The 24256-nt window shown below is 40.8% G+C and overlaps 1 protein-coding gene across 9 annotated transcripts in view; it reads right to left on the bottom strand.

Annotated features, from left to right (window-relative positions):
- The window catches only part of ESRRG (estrogen related receptor gamma), a 693861-nt gene that overhangs the window by 475859 nt on the left and 193746 nt on the right, over positions 1–24256 (bottom strand). For 5 of the 9 annotated variants that reach the window (XM_044943193.2, XM_044943188.2, XM_025287266.3 and 2 more), the window contains exon 2: positions 5265–5356. The exons of 1 other annotated variant lie outside the window; for it this stretch is intronic. The gene's annotated coding sequence lies outside the window, so the exon portion shown is untranslated. Of the gene's footprint in view, positions 1–5264; positions 5357–13773; positions 13865–15414; positions 16113–24256 lie in introns of those variants that run through there. 3 more of the 9 variants (XM_044943185.2, XM_025287265.3, XM_044943186.2) reach the window with 2 other exon arrangements.

Genomic DNA, 24256 nt, shown 5'->3' with positions numbered 1-24256 from the left:
CTCAAGGATTGAACCTGGGTCTCCTGTACTGCAGGCAGATTCTTTACCATCTGAGCCACCAGAGAAGCCCATAATAATAATAATAAAAAGTATTAAAGATATTCAATAGTTCCCAAAGATTTCTAAATCAACTGTAAACCCTTTGCCTACCTTAATGCCCTTTCTCCAGGAAGATGAACCTATTTTCCTTATGCAACTCAATATTCTGACTTTTTTTTCATTCAGCACTTCCCAATTCTTTAGCTCCATCCCCAAATCCAGTGTCTTCCTGGGGAATTTTAAGAACTGGCTCTCAAATGAGTAAAAAAGCCCCAATTTTAATCATTCACCAATATAAATATTCCCATCCTGGCTGATTTCAAGCCACCAACACAGCATCATGGAGTATGTAGTTAGGAAGAAATGGGCACCATTATATAGTATTTCCATAGTTCATATACTACAGGCAGATCTCAAGAGCATAGAAAATAGCGATCTATGGGGGAAAATTATTAGGAAGCAATAAGTTCTATTTATTACTTTTGTTTTTAAGATCACTGACTTACTTTAAGTTTATTTAATTTAATTCTTCATAATATTTCACAAAAACTGGCTTACAAAATTCCTAGAAATTTAATGCTTGGCTCTCTTTGGTTGAGACGGCTCCAGAACACCATGTAACACCCCGCTCCTCCACCCCAAGCATCCTCCCATTGACTCCAGCTTTGTCCTCCTGAACTGGTTCTCCTTGCCTCCTCCCCTGACCCCTGGGTTACCCATCCTAGAGTACACAATGACAGCATCCCACTGGTCCTCCTTTGCCCAATGCCATTAAGCATTTTTAAGGGATATTAATTACATTTAGCATCCCAGCATGCATATTTTATTACCTTTTTTTTTTTTTACTGTTTTGCATATTATCCTTTCTCCCACCTCCAAATTAGATCATATTTGTTTTGCACTAGGCAATGGTACCCCACTCCAGCACTCTTGCCTGGAAAATCCCATGGACGGAGGAGCTTGGTAGGCTGCAGTCTGTGGGGTCGCTAAGAGTCGGACATGACTGAGCGACTTCACTTTCACTTTTCACTTTCATGCATTGGAGAAGGAAATGGCAACCCACTCCAGTGTTCTTGACTGGAGAATCCCAGTGACGGGGGAGCCTGGTGGGCTGCCGTCTATGGGGATCACGCAGAGTCGGACACGACTGAAGTGATTTAGCAGTAGCAGCAGTGATTATCAACTACAGAAAAGGAGGGGTCTGCATCTCTGAGAATCATTTGAGAACCTAGGTACCTTTACAAGCCTCTCCTTCTCCCAGCCAAAGGATGCTGAAATTTCAGTTCCAATGTCTATCTCACTTAGGTTGCTAAGTCGCTTCAGTCGTGTCCGACTCTGTGTGACCCCATAGACGGCAGCCCTCCAGGCTCCCACGTTTCTGGGATTCTCCAGGCAAGAACACTGGAGTGGGTTGCCATTTTCTTCTCCAATGCATTAAAGTGAAAAGTGAAAGTGAAGTCGCTCAGTCATGTCCAACTCTTCACGACCCCATGGACTGCAGCCTACCAGGCTCCTTCCGCCCATGAGATTCTCCAGGCAAGAGTAATGGAGTGGGGTCCCACTGCCTTCTCCAGAGAACCACTATTTTATATTTGCAAATCTTAGCCCAATAAACACCTGGTACATAGTAAGCACTCAGTAATTACTTGTAGATTGAAGAGATCAGATATTCCAGAAGAAAAAATAAATCCTATTGATGAATTTAAAAGTCAGCTATCTGTCAAGGTAGGGTTTTGGTTTCTTTATAGAAAGAAATAACAGTACAGTCCTGGTATTTATATTTGGATATAATAGTGAGAAAACAGGTTACAACTCAGGATATTCTTTCTTATAAAGGCAGTGAAACTCTTCTAACAGAAACCTAAAGCATAAGCCCATTACTACTAACAAGGTAAAGTGGCGGATGCCTTTATTAATGTAAAAATGACTGGAAATTCCTGCTGTCACATCCTTGGAAACCTTGGAGACCTGTAAATGCACACACATACATACATACATGCCTGCACACAGACATGTGCATAAACATACGTGGCATGATCATACACTTACTGCAAGAGTGTTTTTAAACACCAGGTGTGATGGCTACAAACTCACTCCATTAGAAATGATAGTATTGAAAGATCAAACTGTTTTATTCCTACTTATTTTGAAATAATATCCTAATTAACTTGTCTCTCATGAACTTCAACAAAAACAATAACAACAAAAGCAAGAGAAAGCTATGGCCTTCATGTTCACATGGAAATTTTGGCTAACACTAAAATAGTCCAAGATGAGCACCAGCGGTAAAGCAGAAAAGCTACCTTTGAGAATGAGAATTGCCCTATCACATCATTTTCTGAAGGAGAGATATCAGATTATCCTGCGTCCAAGTCTACATGGATTCCTTGGGCAGACACCCAGGGAAACTTCAGGAAAGGCATTCTCAAGCCATCCTGAAACAGTCACCCTGTAAATAAGTTAATCTTTCTCTTTCATTGGCACTTATATTTGCCCCAAGACAGTCTGTTTAGTAAAGAAAAAAAAAACCCTCAAAATTTGGACCCCACTTTGCCAGCAGTAAGCTTTCTGCTAATTCTGTCATAAATAAAGAGCATTGACAAAGGCATTAAAGATGGAAACAATAAAAATAGTCAGGAAGGGCAGCAAAAAAGATTGCCATGATGGTCTGTCTCAGTTTGCAAAAAAAAAAAAAAAAAAAAAAAGGTATTAAAATACCAATGATACAAAAATAGACTTGGACAATTATCTTCTTCACAGGGAGGGGGAAACTGCTCCCAGACCTCATAAGATGGGTGTCTTCAAGGTTTCATTGATTAGTTGATAAGTTTGCTGGTGAATGATGAGTCGATTAGTCAGAAGGGTTTGAATTAGTTACCAGAGCTGCATCTTCCATGAATAAAATGCAGGAGTGTCCTCTCTCCCACCCTCTGTGACAGATGATATCTGTTTTCTCCTGTGAGTTTGAATTTAAGAGCCACTGAAGCTCAGCCACAGTATATTCTGGCTCAAATGAGCTGAAAATTGCATTCAATTTGAATTTCAAAAATGGAGGGGAAGAAGGGGGAAAAAAAAACCCCTCAGCACCCATCAAGTCTCCACACATTTCAACTATTTCCTGCTGCTTAGCTGCATTCCGCCAGGCTGGGGACCTGAAACCAGGATGTACTGCAGGGGGTAAGAGCATCGCTGGATTCCTGCCCAGTCTGAGTTTAAAAATAAACTTTTAATAGTCAGGATCAAAGCGAACCTCACTTTTACGCACATGCATAATGCAGAACGCGACCCAGCAAAGAAATAGATTTATCTTTTCCAAACTCAAATTGACCTGCTTTTTTCCCCCTTATGTACTTTGGAGGTGATAAAGGTGAAGGTGTTTTCCCTGGGAAACTCTAGAAAGGCAAATTCTTCTCTAAATTAAAATTAATTCCCCCTCAGCTCACTTAAGACCCTCATTCCCTGTTGCTTGGTTTTTTCCCTTTTCCTGCCTCGCATTACAAAGCAGGTGCATTCTTGAAAAGTTGAGTGAGTGGACATTGATTTTTTCAAATCAAATCATATTTTAAATGCTCTAAGAGAGTTAGTTATTTAAAGGAATCTCGTGATAAATTATTTTATAAAGCCAAGCTATTTTGAGAGTGCAGATACTCGCCCCTTCATGCAAAGACACCGTCAGCATGCATTTGAGGCCATATTCAGTTTTCTTAAAGCAGGGCATACCTACAGTTTTGAAGAAACACAGATTGAAGTATCACCAATAATTAAAACTAAATTGTTGTTACCCAAAACAACAGATAAATCCCAGAATCATGTAACTGAATGATCTGGGGCCAGAACTCCAATTCATGATTGTTGGAGCTGAAGGAACACAGAGAATATCAGATTCATTTCAACCCACTTCACACATGGAAGTGTATTCTCCCATTGCCTAAATCATGCTGCAAATGAAGGAGCTTGGGTGCAATGAAAAAGGTAATTCAGTTCTGAAGGCCATTTTCCACATAGAAGCAGGAATCTGTTGAACGCTGTTCAGATAATCCAATGACTCTAGAGGGTTCAATACCAGGCAGGATGGAAAGCATGGTTTCCAGCGTCCTTGCTCTGCCCGGGAGGTTTCGGGGGTGGGTGGGGTGGGGGGTGGAGGATGGGTACCGGATGACTCATTGATCCCACCTTGGAGAACCATGCACAGCAATGGTTTGCCTCCTTACCTGAGTTGTGAACCTGTTTGAGCGTCTGATGGAAACACAGACCCTTTCCAATTTAAGAACCCCTCCATACTATGATCCTCATCAGTCAGTACCACAGGATTCATGGCTGCTACTGCTAAGTCGCTTCACTCGTGTCCGACTCTGTGTGACCCCATAGACAGCAGCCCACCAAGCTCCGCAGTCCCCGGGATTCTCCAGGCAAGAACACTGGAGTGGGTTGCCATTTCCTTCTCCAATGCATGAAAGTAAAAAGTGAAAGTGAAGTCGCTCAGTCGTGTCTGACTCTAGCGACCCCATGGACTGCAGCCTACCAGGCTCCTCCATCCATGGGATTTTCCAGGAAAAAGTACTGGAGTGGGGTGCCACTGCCTTCTCCGCAGGGTTCATGGATCCAGGACCAATTGACTAACTGATGAAAGTATAGAAAAGTAGGCATTACATGCTTTTCCTTCAAAAACAGAGTGAAGAAGACTTAACATCTAGATATATTTGGAAAGATCCAGGCCTTCAACTGGTACCTGACAGCATGCAAGTACTTTTACTGAGTTCACAGAAGGCAGAATTGAGAAGGCTTCCTATCTTAAGTACAGGATAAGACCAAGAGAACAATAATACTTGAAGTTCTCGCGCACTGCCAAAACAGAAGAAAGTAAGAAATAATCTAACCATGTCAGCTGTAGCTTAATGGCCAATACAGGGAATCAGTAGAAACAGAGCAAAACTTTTCAAAAAGAACCATGATATCATCGCAACACGTACTCCTTAAAGTCCCATTTGTCGGAATACCCCATAAAATAAAACCTGTGAAAAGCTTGAAAACAATGTTCTTGCATTTTAAAAGACAGAATGAGGGAAACATGGGTGACTCTTCGCATACTAATGAAATCTTTGCCAGGACCACAGGGACAAAGATGTGAAGAGGCCACTTAACTCTTTAGTGTGTAACACGTGGCATTATGTTCTGTGGTTTTAAAGGATCATTCACGTCTGCTAATTTTTTAGGGAACAGCTTACCTTTCAAACTGCAACAATGTTAGCGTAGAATTTTTTCCTTACATCTTCATAATGTAATATTGTTTCATTGATGAACCAGTAAATTGTCAGCTCTATTCATTATGTGGCGGGAGCAAGGATCCAACCCAAAAAAGGAAAAAAAAAAAAGTGAGGTCAATTTCCTTGGCTGCTGCATTTAATAAAATCTCCCAGGCAAGAGAGTTAAGCACACATTAATAGCTATGACTTAGCCGCCTTCTGCAAGTCTTTGATTTTCCTATATATACTCAGGGCTGTATTAACACTAGCGCTAAGGGACAGTCCTCATGGCTTGTTTTTAAGTTTTCTTCCTTCTCAGCTTTATCAGATTTATTAATCTTCCGCTTTCCTCTTATTTATAGTGCATGCTCTGGTTAAGGTTTGAAAGCGTTTTCCATTATAACACCCATTTATAACTTTCAGGAAAAAAAAAATTCTTCTATCACAGGGCTTAAGGGACTTTCTACTTATTTCACGTTAGTCTCAAAATAAACAAGTTTCTCCAAATGGTGTGGGTGGGGGGTGGTTCTTATTTCTCCCATTCTCAAAATGAGACAAAAGGAAGCAGGTTGAGAAGGACAAGTCTCCTGATGGAGAAACTCGAAGATTCGAGTATTTTTTTTTTTGTTTCTGTTTGTTTTAAATTTGGTGGCACCTTGTAGCACGTGGGATCTTAGAATCCTGACCAGGGGTCAAACCCACACTCTGTGCTTTGGAAGCGTGGAGTCCCAACCACAGGCCCACCAGGGATCCCGAAGCCTCGGTTTTAAATAAGCCCACCGTGCATTTACCAAGCGCGCTCTTTTTCAAAATCCTGTTTTTTCATAGAGTGTTTATCAGAGGAAATGATTAGACTGAAACTAATCTAAAGATTGAAACTAATCATGTAAAACTGCCAATGTTTTACTGATCTTGACCTACAAAAATGGCAATTCCATACGATCTAACTTAACAGATCTCATATCTATACCCTCATATAAAAGAAAATTGTTTGGAGCAATACATTGTTCACAGGGATATCCAGGGGGATTCTGTGCTGGACTCGGGGCCCAGGGGAGGGAGAAGGGAGGAGGAAAAAAGGTTGTGACCAACGGATAACTGAAGGGTCCTAACAATTTGTTTGGTGCAGGTTCTCATGCAGTTTGTTCAGTAAAAGATGTGGGAAAACTCATTAATTCTATGGCACCAGGCCATTCCCATCACACCCCTTGAGGCATGAATGTGGTAACTGTAGACTTCGGGGAGTGAACACTTCAAAGAGATGCCTGTGCTGTGATTAGAAGATTCTCAGAGGGGCTCTAAATCGTATTCACTCAAGACACCCTTCAAACCCACAGCTTTTTGCCTTTTCTTTAAAGAATGAAGTTAAAAGTAAAATGCTTGACAATTAAACAAGATTGAGGTTTCAATTTCAACTTTGCCTTAATACCCCAAGACTACAAGAAGCAATTGGAACCAAACTTTGATCATTTGCTTTCACACTGAAGAGGAACTATTAGAGCACTAGAGAAACAAAGGGATCATTTTAAAAGTTTTTGCGTGAGGGAGGGTTGATGATCAATGAAGCCAGGAGACCAAGGAGGCTTCTGGCATAGAATGGAATTTGACAGGGTGTAGAATCAAGAAAGGGAGATACTAACTAACAGAGAAAGACAAATATATGATATCACCTATACGTGGAATCTGAAAAATATGATACAAATGAATTTAGTTCCAAAACAGAAATAGACACACAGACATAGAAAACAAATGCCATGGTTACCAAAGGGGATAGTGGGGGGCAGGGGCTTTTGTTAACTTAGGAGTTTGGGATTAACAGAGAAACACTACTATGCATAAAATAGGTAAACAGCAAGGTCCTACTATATAGAACAGGGAACTGTACTCAGCATCTTCTAATAATGGAAAAGAATCTGAAAAAATTCAGTTTTGTATGTATATATAACTGAATCACTTTTCTGTATGCTTAAAAGTAACATGACATTAGGAATTAGCTACATTTCAACAAAAAAGAACCCCCCTCCAAATAAAGAAAATAAAAGATGCTCTGCAAATAAAAATAGGAGGGTATATTTGATATACTTACTAATGAGAAAGGCTAAATGAGTTGCATGTGAGAATCTAACCCTATTTATATTCTAGGACTGTGAACATAGGAAGCCTGTTAAAAATCTGCAGTTTGTACAAATATAATTTCCCCTGGAGAAGGAAATGGCAACCCACTCCAGTACTCTTACCTGGAAAATCCCATGGACGGAGGAGCCTGGTAGGCTACAGTCCATGGGTCACAAAGAGTTGGATACAACTGAGCGACTTCACTTTAATGAAGCACTAAGACAGAGTCCACTCAAGTGACACTACAGGGTAAGATGTTCTTAGGAATCTAATTTAGGTTGTTTATTATTATTGTAAAGAAAGCCTAGGATTCCGGAGTACGAAAGAAGGATTTGAAGGGACAAAAAATCCTTCCGGGGCTGAGTTCATCAGATAATATGTTACTGTCCAGGTAATCATGCCAATGGTCATGACCAATGTGGTTGTGATTTCAAGTTCACATTTAAAATACATAACTGGTCAAAGCCTATCTCTGAAATCAATGAAAATTCAAACTAACATTTACACTGTAGTTACAGTCTTGGGAACAGCTCCTTTTGACCTCACATGTAGCGCTTATCTCTGAGCAGAGGCTTTCAACTCAGGATCTTCTTACTGTGACCACCCCCACTTGCAGGGGCAGCCCAGATCAGTGGGCAGTGGGACGCTGGTCTCGGAGTCTTGGGGAGGAAGAGTTACTGCCTCAGTCACTACACTCCCTTTCAGACATGCACAAGACCTTAGGAGTTGTTGCAAGAAGAGGAAAGATGGATGCCTAAGTGCTTCTAGAATTCCTGATAGAAGAATTTGGAGTCTTCCTAACCCAATGGGAGCTAACTGTCCATGGCCAATTGGGGTCTTGTTATTTAGGGGTTCTTGAAAGGTAGGGGTGAAGGAGGGATTAGAACCTAGCTCTTTGATCACTTTTCCCCCTCCCCCAGTTTTTGCACACTTTTGCCATAAATCTTTCATGCCCCACTCTGTCCCACTCAGGGATTGGTAATGAGGGAAGATGGATGGGCATTGGAAGGGTATGTGGAATTTATTCACATTACCTCAATGGTCTCCTCTTACTACAAAATGTAATATACATATCCCCAGATTAATTTCATTCTAAATAGTGACAACCAACCCAGGTGGAAGATTTCTTCTTCAGTATTGCAGATAATGTACTAAAGAATAGAAAACAAAACTGTTGTAGACCTGAAGAAGTTGTGTCACAGTTTGATTGAGATTTTTGTGGGTAATCTAGAAACTCACTACCATTTATCTCATCTTTTTCCTCATCTGCAGATAGTCTGAATTACAAACAACCAGTTTTACGATGTACAGTGGGACTATTTTATAAGCTGGGAATTATCTATCCTCAATTCATTATTGAGACTGGACATATGAAGTCACAAAAAATAAATTCATTCCAGGATGAAAAACTACCAGATACACGCACATAGATTTCTGCTTTGCACAACTTTGCTGGACATTCTTTCACAAAGATTACAATGTGATGGTGCCAGACCACCATGACTGCACAAAGTGGGGTTGGAGGAGAAAGCATCTGAATTTCTTCCCCCCTAACCCAGAGTTTATTTTTAAAGCAAAGCCAGAGAATCAAGTTACCAGTTTCCCATCACTCACAGTCACTGACCCCAAGGCAAGAGAACTTGCACCACCTCAATCCCCACCACCAGCAGCCTCTGAGTAGTAACCTCCTTAGGAAGATGGAGAATTACCTCTCTGCCTCCTAATAGATATTCCAATACAAAGAGAAGCTATTAAGCACATAATGTTCATAAATTGGTGGCACCACAGTGGAACCCAATGATAGCTATCCTTGAGGAAAAGCATATTTTCAGTTCCAAAACCTAAGGAATATGTCTTACTAGGACTCACCTGTAAAAAACCTATGACAAACTTAGCATATAAAAAGGCAGAGATACCAGTCTGCTGACAAAGGTCTATATAATCAAACTATGGGTTTTCCAGTAGTCACGTACAGATGTGAGGATTGCACCATAAAGAAGGCTGAGCACCGAAGAATTGATGCTTTTGAAATTTGGTGCTGGAAAAGACTCCTCAGAGTCCCAAGGAGATCAAACCAGTCAACCCTAAAGGAAGTCAACCTTGAATATTCCTTGGAAGGACTGATGCTGAAGCTGATGCTCCAGTACTTTGGCCACCTGATGGGAAGACTTGACTAACTGGAAAAACCCTGATGCTGGGAAAGATTGAAGGCAGGAGGAGAAGGGGACAACAGAGGATGAGCTGGTTGGATGGTACCACCAACTCAACAGACGTGAGATTGAACAAATTTTGGGATACAGGGAAGGACAGGGAAGCCTGGCATGCTGCAGTCCATGGGGGTCACAAGAGTTGGCCACAACTGAGAGACTGAACAATAACACCTGTAACATGCTAACAGATACCAAAGCCTGGACATCATACACTTTCAAAATGTAAATTAATGGCGGAAGTTTTTTAAAAGGGAGACAGTAATAGTTCCTTTGACTCAACTGAATATGATTTTAGTACACTGTCAGTAGTAGACGATAAGCAGAATAAATTCCAAAGCTTTCTAGACTCCCAGCCATATGTTGTTCACATCATTATAAATAAGTGAATAAATTTGAAGATTTGTTTCAAGATTTCAAAAAAGACAATCAGAAAAGATTATCCATAGGACTTCCCTCATGGTCCAGTGGCTAAGACTCCATGCTCCCAAAGTAGGGAACCTGGGTTTGATTCTTGGTCAGGGAACTAGATACCACATGCCACAACTAAGACCCAGTGCAGTCAAATAAATAAATAAACATTAAAAAAAGAGAAAAGAGTATCCTGGGAAGGCATAGGATGCACATCTTTGGGGACAAAGATGACTTCAGCACCCCCCCCCCCCCATCAAGTTTGCTATAATTAAAAGAGAAACAGGGAACAATATAGTCAACATAGTATTTTTAAATGACCCTTGAAAGGAAGAGTAGGCCAGAGATTGGTATAGTTTTGAGAATGGATAATAGCCCACCTATGTAGATATAGCTTTTTCACTGATGGATACAATGTAAGGCTTTCCTCCAGTAAAGCTGAACTCCAATTTAAGAGTTCCAGGTTTAGATCTCCCAGTAGTTGTCACTGTGTAGTTCAGTTCAGATCAGTCGCTCACTCGTGTCTGACTCTTTGAGACCCCATGAATCACAGCACGCCAGGCCTCCCTGTCCATCACCAACTCCCGGAGTTCCCCCAAACTCACGTGCATTGAGTCAGTGATGCCATCCAGCCATCTCATCCTCTGTCGTCCCCTTCTCCTCCTGCCCCCAATCCCTCCCAGCATCAGAGTCTTTTCCAATGAGTCAACTCTTTGCATGAGGTGGCCAAAGTACTGGAGAGTAGCTTTAGCATTAGTCCTTCCAAAGAACACCCAGGACTGATCTCCTTTAGAATGGACTGGTTGGATCTCCTTGCAGTCCAAGGAACTCTCAAGAGTCTTCTTCTCCAACACCACAGTTCAAAAGCATCAATTCTTCAGCACTCAGCTTTCTTCACAGTCCAACTCTCATATCCATACATGACCACTGGAAAAACCATAGCCTTGACTACATGGACCTTTGTTGGCAAAGTAATGTCTCTGCTTTTCAATATGTTATCCAGGTTGGTCATAACTTTCCTTCCAAGGAGTAAGCATCTTTTAATTTCATGGCTGCAGTCACCATCTGCAGTGATTTTGGAGCCCCAAAAAATAAAATCTGACACTGTTTCCACTGTTTCCCCATTTGCCATGAAGTGATGGGGCCAGATGCCATGATCTTCGTTTTCTGCATGTTGAGCTTTAAGTCAACTTTTTCACTCTCCTCTTTCACTTTCATCAAAAGGCTTTTGAGTTCCTCTTCACTTTCTGCCATAAGGGTGGTGTCATCTGCATATCTGAGGTTACTGATATTTCTCCTGGCAAGCTTGATTCTAGCTTCTGCTTCCTCCAGCCCAGGGTTTCTCATGATGTACTCTGCATATAAGTTAAATAAGCAGGGTGACAATATACAGCCTTGACGTACTCCTTTTCCTATTTGGAACCAGTCTGTTGTTCCATGTCCAGTTCTAACTGTTGCTTCCTGACCTGCATACAAACTTCTCAAGAGGCAGATCAGGTGGTCTGGTATTCCCATCTCTTGAAGAATTTTCCAGTTTCTTGTGATCCACACAGTCAAAGGCTTTGGCATAGTCAATAAAGCAGAAATAGATGTTTTTCTGGAACTCTCCTGCTTTTTCCATGATCCAGCAGATGTTGGCAATTTGGTTTCTGGTTCCTCTGCCTTTTCTAAAACCAGCTTGAACATCTGGAAGTTCACAGTTCATGTATTGCTGACGCCTGGCTTGGAGAATTTTGAGCATTTACTATCCTAGCGTGTGAGATGAGTGCAATTGTGTGCTAGTTTGAGCATTGTTTGGCATTGCCTTTCTTTGGGATTGGAATGAAAACTGAACTTTTCCAGTCCTGTGGCCACTGCTGAATTTTCCAAATTTGCTGGCATATTGAATGTAGCACTTTCACAGCATCATCTTCCAGGATTTGAAATAGCTCAACTGGAATCTCATCACCTCCATTAGCTTTGTTCGTAGTGATGCTTTTTAAGGCCCACTTGACTTCACATTCCAGGATGTCTGGCTCTAGGTCAGTGATCACACCATCATGATTATCTTGGTCATGAAGATCTTTTTTGTACAGTTCTTCTGTGTATTCTTGTCACCTCTTCTTAATATCTTCTGCTCCTCTTAGGTCCATCCCATTTCTGTCCTTTATTGAGCCCATCTTTTCATGAAATGTTCCCTTGGTATCTCTAATTTTCTTGAAGAGATCTCTAGTCTTTCCCATTCTGTTGTTTTCCTCTATTTCTTTGCATTGATTGCTGAGGAAGGCTTTCTTATCTCTCCTTGCTATTCTTTGGAACTCTGCATTCAGATGCTTATATCTTTCCTTTTCTCCTTTGCTTTTCGCCTCTCTTCTTTTCACAGCTATTTGTAAGGCCTCCCCAGACAGCCATTTTGCTTTTTTGCATTTCTTTTCCATGGAGATGGTCTTGATCCCTGTCTCCTGTACAATGTCATGAACCTCCCTCCATAGTTCATCAGGCACTCTATCTCCTAAATCCAATAATATTGGCTATCTTCTGATGTCATTTCTGAAGGAGAAAGCTCTTCTATAAGAAGGACATGGCATTTTAAAAATAAGTGGCCAAGATCCTCGATTCTAGCACATTTCCAACCATTTTTCTTCCACTTTAACCATGGAAACATGGAAAGTCAGAAAGGGAAAGGAACAAGGACAAGCAGCAGGAGAGAGCAAACATGAAAAACTAAGAGAAAAGAAAAATAATGGAAGGAAAGAGGAAGGTTAAACATGAGTGAGCACACAGTTCATTCACTCAAACCTAGAGTACTCAGGGCAGTCAAATTCAAATAGAGGGCAAACTTGGTTTATCACCCCTTTCCCTGAAGGATGCAAGAATGCCACTGCTGGCAGAGATCCTGGAGATGGTCTACTCCAAAGCCCTCATGTCATCAGTGAGGACAATGAGGCCCTGGAAGGGAAAGTAACTTCAAAGTCAGAGCAGGAAGTCAGGTTCACTGTGGACCAGTCTAAGGGTCTACCAACCACAGCCACGTGAAAGCAATAAAGGCTCTTCCGAGTCACACACGCATGCTGTTGCTCAGTCATGTCTGACTATTTTAGAGCCCGTGGACTGTAGCCCGCTGGGCTTCTCCATCCGCAGAATTTCCCAGGCAAGAATATTGGAGTGGGCTGCCATTTGCTCTTCCAGGAGATCTTCCTGACCCAGGAGTCAAACCAGCATCTCTTGGGTCTCCTGCATTGCAGGTGGATTCTTTACCACCTTTCCGAATCACAGACAATCACTAATGATCCCAGGAGTGAAGTAAGATGGAGATGCCCTTCTCTCTCTGGGGGGAAAAACACAGATCATCTCACAGAATTTAAATGCACAGGAAGAGCTGGAATTGGGCACAGCCACAGCCGACCCAGCTTCAGGGGTAATCTGGCCCATGGAGGCAGCACACTCTGAATTTAGAAAGCTCCAAGTCCAATTTCTTACATTCCCAACAAACTGTCTCTGGTGGTGATTATGCTGTAACATTTCTGATGATTAATTAAGAGACTTTCATTACATCACTTGGCTTGTATTAACAGCTCCCCCTGTCTTTAATAAAATAGATGGCATGATATAAAATAAACAAGGGGGACCAAGTGGTAGGTAAACCCTAAGCCGAGATGATATCACCCTCCTCTTCTGTCAGGATGGAGGTGAAGAAGCAAAAGGCTATGGAAAAGATGAGTGGGGTGTGCTCAAGAGGGAGATGGGGGGGAGAAGGCAGGCATTTGCTCAATCAGTACCTATTTTCAGAATTTCCTTCAAGCTGGCTCGGACTGAGAGTCATCAATTATTTAAAAGATGTAACATGATGCTTCCTTTGTTGAGGCAAATCTGCAAGCAGACCCCGAGAGAAAATAAAAAATGAATTAGGCAGAATGTATTAGTTTGCTTGAAGAAAACAAAGATTTAGCTATTGGGACTCACTTTTCTTAGAAACAGTTCAATTTTGTCTCCAAAATTCACAAACCTTTTTTCTCCCTCTCCTTACCTATTTATTTATTATTTTCTACAGTAGATCACACAAAAGGGGGCATGAATCATTTCCTAAACTTCTCCTTTCTTTTCAGATTCAGCTTGATGTATTGTCTTCATTTAAATTACAAATACACTAATCTGAAACACTGTTTACCAAGCAGCATTTTAAATGAAAGATACAAGAAATTACATCACTCACATTTTAAAAATGACTTTAGACTTCGGACCTCATAAAAAACAGCCGACAGTGTTCTCTGTCTTGGCTGCTATATTTCAGTCTAGCTAATGAAATTCAATTAGTGAGCTTTGTACTTAGGACATTGTGATTCTGATGGTTGGTCTGATCAAAACTGGTGTGCCAAGCCCTAGTTCTGTTTTCTGGCAGACCACAGTTAAAAGGAAAATTCAATAGGGTAGATTGGCATGGGGAAAGTTAGTTTCAGAGGAACTCACTTCTCGCCATCATTAAAAAATATGGGAGGAGGAGAGCTGTTCCCTAGAAGGGTTTTATTATTTACTAATCAAATGGACTAACTTTTTGAAAAACCTCAATACCTAAGTCTGTCATTATCAGTGTTAGTCTTTCCAAAAACAACAACTGACCTAAAATAAACCAGTAACCAACTAGAATCAATAAATCACAGACTTAATCCGTTTGTAGGTTTGGATCTGCCTGAGCTTGTGTTTCAAACAAAAAGTACAAATACTGGACTCTTAGTGATGTCTTTATGTTAATTTTGTTCTTGTTCAGTCATTAAGTAGTATCCGATTCTTTGTGACCCCATGGATGGTAGCCCACCTTGTTCCTCTGTCCTTGGGATTTATCCAGGCAAGAATCCTGGAGTGGGTTGCCATTTCCTTCTCAAGGGGATTCTTCCTTAGCTAGGGATTGAACCCATGTCCCCTGCATTGACAGGCGGATTCTTTACCACTGAGCCACCAGGGAAGCCCAATGTCTTTTACAGGCCTTCCCAATTAAAGCAATAAGCATCACCCACAGGAAACTCTGAGCCTTTACACTGAAGATTCAGATTACACAATCAGTTCAAGAGGTGCTGTGCCTTTAACACCTGAAAGAATTTAACACTTGAAAACAGATACGCACTTAGCAAAAACCACTGGGCCGAAGCCTAGTACATTACACATCTTGATTCTCTACCTGGACCATTGGCCTTTGATTCAAGGGTACCACGTCTGCATGGATCAGGTTGAACGGCAAGACACAATCTAACTCATCATTATATGGCCCGATTCTTTGGACAGCAAAAGCAGACAAGCAAAAATGGAAATTTCAGATGGACATATAGCCTTTGGTCTGTTAACAATCCTAATTAACTAGACAATTGAGACATGAGCATCTATTTCATTTTCAAAGTTGTTTTCTTAAAACACAAACCAGGTCGTACCAGTTCTTTGCTTCTCTCACAGGGAATGACACCCCTGTCCAACTCGTGAGGGACAGAAACCAAAAGAGCCATCCTTGGCATCTCTTCTGTGTCATCACGTCTTTCCCTCTTTCTGGAAAACAATTACGGGAACAGTCATCTGAAATTCCAGAAGTGGAATCTGACTTCTTGGTGCACTCCTTGGAAAGCTGTTCTAGAAGCTTTTGGTTTTACCTGAGAGTGACCCAGGATTGAGTACAGATACTCAGCCTGGACTTCTTGTACCCTTGGTGCTATTTTTCTCTGACTCAAAAATTGTACATCCCTCATCTGTTCTTGATAGGAATATATCATATAGATATTTTTTGATGATAAATCCATTCGGAAGTAAACTTTTTCTTGTGTCAAATGCAAAAGGGAAAATGCACATTCACTTCCTTCCCACAAACGGGCTGCCTCTGATTTGTTTTCTCAGAATTCATTAGTAAAATGCCTTGCTAGACTGTCTTGCTCCAGCTTGCTAGAGCAGAGTCTGTGCCTCTTTTCTCAAATCCACATCGACTGACTTTACATTGGTAACTTGAAATCACACTGCGGCAGGAGTATTTACATCAAGGAAATCACTGTCAGAACTCAGGTATTTTTACACTATGCTTACCAAAGGGAAAATGTGAGAGGAGGGATAAATCAGGAGTCTGGGATTAACATATACACACTGCTGCTGCTGCTAAGTCGCTTCAGTCGTGTCCGACTCTGTGCGACCCCATAGACAGCAGCCCATCAGGCTCCGCCGTCCCCAGGATTTTCCAGGCAAGAACACTAGAGTGGGTTGCCACTTCCTTCTCCAATGAATGAAAGTGAAAAGTGAAAGGGAAGCCGCTCAGTCCTGTTCGACTCTGAGCGACCCCATGGACTGCAGCCTACCAGGCTCCTCCGTCCATGGGATTTTCCAGGCAGAAGTACTGGAGTGGGGTGCCATTGCCTTCTCCAATATACACACTACTGTATATAAAATGGGCTTCCCAGGTGGCTCAGTGGTAAAGACTCTGCTTGTCACTACAGAAGATGCAGATTCAATCCCTTAGGTTGGGAAGACCCTCTGGAGAAGGAAATGGCAATCCACTCCAGTATTCTCGCCTGGGAAACCCCACAGACAGAGGAGCCTGGTGGGCTGCAGTCCCTGGGGTCGCAGAGTCAGACACAATTTAGCGACTAAATAACAGTATATAAAGTAGATAATCAAGAAGGCCCTACTGTATAGCACAGGGAAATCTACTCAATACTCTGTAATAACCTATACAGGAAAAAAAAATCTGAAAAAAAAAATGGGTTTATGTACAACTGAGTCACTTTGCTGTACACCTAAAACTAACACAATTTTGTAAATCAATTACACTCCAATATAAAACTTTTTTAAAATCAGGTGTTTTTTCATCCCCTTCCCTCACAGTTTACCAGCACATCGCTGGAAAAGGCTTTAATTCACTGTTTTCTTCTTCACAAATAAAAGGTACTATAGGTGTTTTGCATTGACACCCATCCTTTTACTTCTCTTTCCTTCTTTTGGGGGGATGCTAGTCAGAAGTTCACCACCTCTTATTCCTTGGCTCCAGGCTTGACCATCTTTCCCAGCCACTCTTGCAGGTAGGTGTGGTCAGGTGATTGAGTTTCCTTCCATGGAAAGAGACCAAAAGTGATAGAAGCCTCTCCATACTTGGGCTGTAAGCTACCCCTACAAATACATTCCACGGTTTTTCCCTTTTCACGGGCTTCTGTAGATGCTCTGGGCAACCCTGATGCCACTCATCGAAGAAAGAGAGCAATAGGATAAGAAGACATCAACCTTCAAATCCGTTCTGGAAAGAGACTTACTCCATTCGGGAATACCCATTGTGAACTTCAAATGTGAGAAAACAGTAAAGTTTTTTTGTTTGAACAATTTACTGTTTGAGAGTTTGTTTGATTCACCAGTCACCATGACTATAGCTGAGTATTCGTTCTCCTCTTCTTTCAACCACTGTCTTTGCTCCCCCAGCTGATGTGATAAATCCAGGGATAAGGACTGATCAAGACTGAGAAGACAGGAATAGGAGCCCTAATATATAATACTGACTTCTCATGCAGAATTTTTGTTTCACTTAAGAGTTTTGAGTTCTATGTGTTGTTCATGTCAATAGTCATTGCCAGAAATCTGTGTTATTTCCATATGCTTGTGGTACCATGTGTAGCTCATTCTTTCTCCCTTTAGTGATGTCATCTAAATAAAATGTTCCAATTTATAATCATAACCACATCAGATATATATGAGGAGTTCAATCCATATGCCCTATGTCTTGTCAAGGAAATTAACTATAAAGGTATTGATATTATATAATTAAAATGAGGGCTCTTAACATATTTAATTTCCCCCTGACCTGACTTTCTTCACTCATTGTGAACAAAAAGTATGAATTCATTATTTGCAAATAGTCCAGATTGCTTAATGTATTCTAGAAGGAACAAAGAGTACACATACATGTACTCAAGCACGCATGTTTCTGTCCCTATAGGGGGCAAAAATAGTAATTAAGGTAAAGATAAGGAACCATTCTAAGTTGTCAACCATGTAGGCTTAGTGGAACTCTAAATGTATTTTTAGTTCATATTTGTGTATTTTAAGGTTTTCTCTTTCTATAACACTCAAGGTAAAGAAAAAAAAAAGAAGGGAGGGAGGGAGAGAAAAATAGAGAAACCAAAAAAAATTGTTTCAATCTCACCATATTATTTACTATATAAAGCATCACACATTTTCCTCCTTGCAAGCCTGCATAGAGAGTCTATTTGGGAGTGTTTGGAATTGTGTTTTTAAAAATTTAACAATCATAGCTCTGAAGCTTAATCACTTGTATGTGTTACAAGACCAGATGGTTCAAGTGGGTGTTTGTTTACAAGCTCTTTGTATAAGGTTTTTTAGCTGCTTCTTAGTCCAAAGCTGGATATTTCAACTAACCAAGAAGGCAATGAGGAATGAGAAGCGACTGGATTTCACAGATCCCTGGACTATTAGACTTCACTCCACTGTCATCCTGCATACCTATTCAAGTCAGGGTTTAGGGCCTAAGAAATAATAACATTTGCATGCCATGCTCTGAGTTCTTCATGGACCTCAGACAGGCTCTAGAGGAAGAAGGCATCTACCCTGGGCTCAGCGCTGCTGGCTGATGGCAGTGGACCAACCAGAGAAGAACAGAGCACTCTGCCTTCCTAACATCTTTAACTATCTTGAAGCTCTAGAATTTAAGATGTTTCCTGTTTTAACTGGCTTCAAGAACTGAGCTCTTTGACCAGTCTTATCCTCCTCCAGCTTTCTCCTTCCTGATGTGGATGAAAGGAGAGAAAGACAACTTTCTTGGTGGCTACCCCATTCTCTGTTTCCTCTGTACTAACCACACAGCCAATATTGGCAAACATGCAAAGGATGCAGGTTTATTTACCGCAAATAAGTCCAATGACATTAAAGGTTCCTTAAAAGAGAATGAAAAGTTTCAAGGAACAAACTTTAATGGCTTTGAAAAGATGAACATGTACTTCTTGTTTTCTGGATGAGAAAATCCCCTTATAGTTCACTGTCTACTCTGGGGCTCACCTTCTCTCAACAGAAAGAAGGCAGTCAATACTTCCTTATTTTCATTCTTAATAAGATTAATGATGTTCAGCACAGTTAGCCCACCTAGAATTAATATCTTACAACACGAGGTATCTGTCCTTCATGGGTTCCCCAAACTGGCATCCTTCCTGTGACCACCCAATCAGTTCCAAGAAATAAGATATTAGAGCAAAAGGGGCAAGATATTAAGTTCCAAGAAATAAGTTCCAAGAAATTTTCAGTTCCAAGAAATAAGAAATATTTCAGTTCCAAGAAATAAGATATTAGAGCAAAAGGGTACAGGGATATCTTAGCATTTCAGTGAACTTCTATCCTTTTGTACAACCAACCAGCAAGAAATTACATCCCAACAAAAATGGGTTTGATCATTATCATTTCAGGCATTTGATTCCTCTTGTTTATTAGTTTGGGGGATAGATCTTTTCCATAACTTCTTTGGATTAATGCAGCAAAATGGGACATCATTTAACTGCATCTTTAGGATACGGCTTGAGAAGGGAATGGCAACTTACTCCAGTATTCTTGCCTAGGGAATTCCATGGACAGAGGAGCCTGGTAGGCTATATAGTCCATGGAGTCACAGAGTTGAACACGACTGAGTGACTAATGCTTTCACCTTCACTTTAGGATAAGGAATGCACATCATTTATTATTCATTCTCCAAAGAGCCACACAGTATTTTACACATAGCTGGTGGCATCACTGACTCGATGGACGTGAGTCTGAGTGAACTCCGGGAGTTGGTGATGGACAGGGAGGCCTGGCGTGCTGCGATTCATGGGGTCGCAAAGAGTTGGACACGACTGAGCGACTGAACTGAACTGAGTGTTCCAGAAAAGGATGTTGAATGAATGAAGGAATAAATTACTATCATTGATTATTCTCTTCCAATCTTAATGAATGCAGAGCTTACTTTAATACATGTCATTAGCCTTGGCAAAGTAAAGTCAGGAATACCTAGATAAATGAGCATATTTATGACATGCGACTGTTTTGCCTTCTGAAGACAACTCTTAAGAAAGAGCATTTTCCCCAAACAAAAAGAACCAACTGATATTTTAGAAGAGAATATGAAGTATGATTTTTCTCTCAACACTTGCTAATCCTTTGCTTATAAAACTAACAAAAAAGACACACATTAAATCAGGGATGTCTAAGTGATCTCAGAAATAGGATCATCTGTCCGTATAACATGACAGCATGAATCAAACAAGTATGTTCCAGATTCTTCCATGTATGTATCCCGACCCTGGAGCCCAAACAAAAACCTGTCAATAAACTGTGAAATTAGGGGGAAACAAAAGACTGTTCTCATTATTTATAACCTTTAATAAGGAGAGTGTGTAGTCAAATTCAAACAGACTTGAAATATTGTCTTGATTTTTTTTTGACTGTGCCAAGTGGCCTGTGAGATCTTAGTTCCATCACCAGGGATTGAACCCAGGCCCTCAGCAGTGACAGCGTGGAGTCCTAACCACTGGACCTTCAGAGAATTATTTGTCTTGACTTTTGGCAAAAGAAATCAAACTTAGCATATATACTTTCTATGGTAACAGTGTCCACCATAGAGTAGTTGCTATGGACTGAATGTTTCTGTCCCCCTGAAAATTGTATGTTGAATCCTAATGCCCAGTGTGATCAGCATGTGGCCTTTGGGGTGATTAGATTATGAGAGCGATACACATCCCCTGTGGTGGGATTAATACCTTCACAAAAGAGGCCTGAGCGCTCCCTTGTCCCTTCTTCCATGTGAAGTTGCTGCAAAAGACACCACTTGGGATAAGGACCTCACTGGACGCCAGACCTGCTGCAGCCAGGACTGTGGACTTCCCAGCCTTCAAAACTGTGAGAGCTGAATTTCTGTTATTTAAAAGCCACCTAATTTAGGGTACTTTCTGATAGCAGCCCAAACAGACTAAAACAGCAGTCCACTTTTAACCAAAACTTGTTAAATGAATAAATGTCAGCCAATTCTGTATCATGGTAGAGATGTGGCTTGGGTATAGAAAGTTAAACCCAAACTCAACTTCTGATTTGCTAAAAATCCTTCCCTTTTTAGCACAATCATTATTTATTCTTATTTGTGACATAAAATGAATGGGCACTTGAAACAAGAATGTTTAAAATCAAGATGGGATTTTTCAAAATGCATCACTTCCTAATTATACTACTATAGATTTGTCTTATCTATGTTTTTCAAAAAGATTATGTCTATTGTATCTGGTAGCAGAAATACTATATGACAGGTGCTACTGTGATTATAACATGAAAGTATCTAGGTAGGATATTTTACACCACAGAAATTGGCAAACTCTACAGTTCAGGATTTGATTTACTGTTTGGTTTACTTTCTTGTCTTCAGAAATGATGGATAAAATGTAAATAAAGTAAATTAAATTAATAAAATAAAATGCCCTTTCACATTAAAAAAAAGATGTGATTTTCCTTTCATTATATCCCTCTAAAAATCCTGGGAAAATCTAGCTAGGCTTCTGCACACATAGAACTGCTCTTCTGCAGACTGAAGGGGAGCAGAAACACCAGCAGTAGCTATGAAATATCACTGGTGGTCACTATTTATGTTTTATATACTGTCAGCAGCAACATGGTCATTTAGCATCAGACACAGTTATCCAGGCACTTAGATGATGCAGCAAGTGTCAATACTGAGGATACTATTTATAGCCCAATAAACTATCCTTTGAACAATATTAGTAACATTAAGCTTAGGTAGCACTCAAAGTACTAATGCCTTAATATAGATAAATTGCTATAAGCATAGTTTACAGCACGGAACATAAACACAAATCCAGTGACACTAATAAATCACTTTCTTGACTGCTTAAAAATGTACTGCCAAAATGGGCTTTATGCATTACACAATGGAGCAGAAGGCAGCGATATATATTTAAATTTTCCATTTTTAAGCTGTCACTCAAAAACTTTTCATCCTTTTTTTAGCTTATTGATCTTACCGGCTTGTGATAACTGCTTCAACTGCTTGGTTGAGCTGTTTTTAGCTTCTGCTTCTTTTTAATAAGAGCTAAATCAGGAATCATAAAATGCTACTAATTTAGCATATTTCAATAGAGATGGAAGTTACAAACAGCACGAAAATAGTGCGATTCTCATGTCTTATTGCCCTAGAATCCCAGATTTAATTACCATGTGGTATAGTATAATGAAGGGGATAGTGATGCTATGTATCACTATATACACACTGAAAATAAAACTTGTATTAAATATGCTAAAATAGTTGCTCCAGGTTTCCTGATCCCTTCAATTAAATATTTTTTCACATGAATGAATTATATGTGTGTATATATATATAGGTTTTTAATTGTTGTTGTATATAGAATAGATTCTGTGCTATGATTTCCTTTCTTTTTGGTTCATTTACAAAGAAAGCTCCATTCTTAAGGTTTTTGCTATTCCTTACCTTACAATATATTGTATTGGCCAAAAAGTTCATTCAGGTTTTTCCATGAGATCTTATGGAAAAACCCAAATGATCTTCTTGGCCAACCCAACACATCTGGCATCAAAACAACCAAAATATCATCAGCAGAACAGCTGAACTGATTACCTGGTCAACCAGCTTGCATCATCCCCTCCACACTGTGCATGCTCTTCCGCTTGGAGCGGCAAGCTGTTAACCACCGTCAGAAAACGTCTCAAGGCTGATTTTGGATCAGAACCTTGTCCTCTCAGACCTGTGTCTGCTCTCAAAGGAGACTGTCTCTGAACTCTGCAGCAAACTATAGTTCGCTTCTCCCCTCACTGCTAGCCCCAAAGGTCAGGGCTCAGTATGGAAGAAAGAGCAGTCCTCATAGCTCATTGCCCCTATTTTGCAAACGGCTGCATGGAATGCAGAAGCCACAGACCCCCAAGGCCTGATCCATAAGAAATATCCCCATGACCAGTGTACTGTGTGGTCGTGGTCGTGGCTCTGAGTACAGCCCTGAATCTCACCCACTCAGATAGGACAAAGCACTGGATTTGCTCACAGTGCAAATCCCATCACACCTTCCCCCGACGTCCTCCCCAGAAGCGGCAATAGTAGCAACTATTAGGCAGCCATGAAGTTTATTCTCAGAGGCAAGAACAGCTGGATTTTAGTTACTATCATTATATCTAGCTTCTGAGAGAACCTTGAGAGCATGCAAAAATAGCCAGATTAGTTTAAAAAATACAGATGAGTGAAGGGAAGGCTTTTCTTTCAGCGTATTTAAAATCATTAAAACTCTTTCATAAATAGTTCTTGCTCACTTGACAGCTCCTAATGTCAATAATGTTAAGCTTCCTGCATCATTTCAAACTGAGCCCCCAATTCGTTCCTGGCACAGCTTTAGTGTCAGCTTTCTAGCAGGTGGCCACCACCAAGAGTCATCATGTTTCAGCAGAACTCACCATTCTGTTTCTGTATCCCTTGTTTCCACAAATGCTACTGCTTTGTTGAACAGGTCTCACAATCACACACATTGCCCCCTCTGGTTTGTGTACCATCTGTGTATGTAAATGTAAGTGGGCGGGTGCATACCCAACCGGAGGGGCACATTTTCATTCCTCTTCCACATCAATATGGTGATGAATTTCCTGCTTAGAGCTTTTCTGACAGCTGGACGAAATGGTAGCTCCCGTGACCAGGGATGTCCTGACTTCTCCTTGCAGAAAGGTATTCAGCGCACGTAATAATTATCCATCCATCTCATTCACACTAAAGGCATGGCAATGCAATTTTAGCCTTATAATCAAGACCATATGACAAAAACCCAAGGCCATTAGGGACCAATTTTGAGGATTCTCTGCAAGACCATGATTTTCCAACTGCACTTACATATGCTGAATAGTTACCTCTGCACGACCGCACCTGCTCTCATTTATGGAGCCCCTCTGTTTCCCAAAGCTATTCTTAATAATGAAATAGGGTAAAGTTTTAAAGGCTGGCTGACTTTTTTCTTCCTTCATTAATTTTTTTTTTTCATTTCCCTAAGCATAGTATGAAAACGCTGAGGGTGAGTTTTCTGCTCAGGCCACTGACCATACTTCAGGGTCTGCTTTTCTCTCTTTCTTCTTCACTTCGCCCTCTGCCCTGACCCCTCCCATCCTTCCTCTCAGCCCTGCCTCTGATCTGAAGCCTGATCTTCCTGGCCCATAGTTGCTCCACATGGACTTCTGACCACCCCACTTCAGGTTCAGTGACACAATAATAATGAT

Source organism: Bubalus bubalis, chromosome 5 (assembly GCF_019923935.1).
Source record: "Bubalus bubalis isolate 160015118507 breed Murrah chromosome 5, NDDB_SH_1, whole genome shotgun sequence".
In the NCBI taxonomy this organism is placed as follows: Eukaryota; Metazoa; Chordata; class Mammalia; order Artiodactyla; family Bovidae; genus Bubalus; species Bubalus bubalis.
This window is presented reverse-complemented; position numbering and strand designations above follow the sequence as displayed.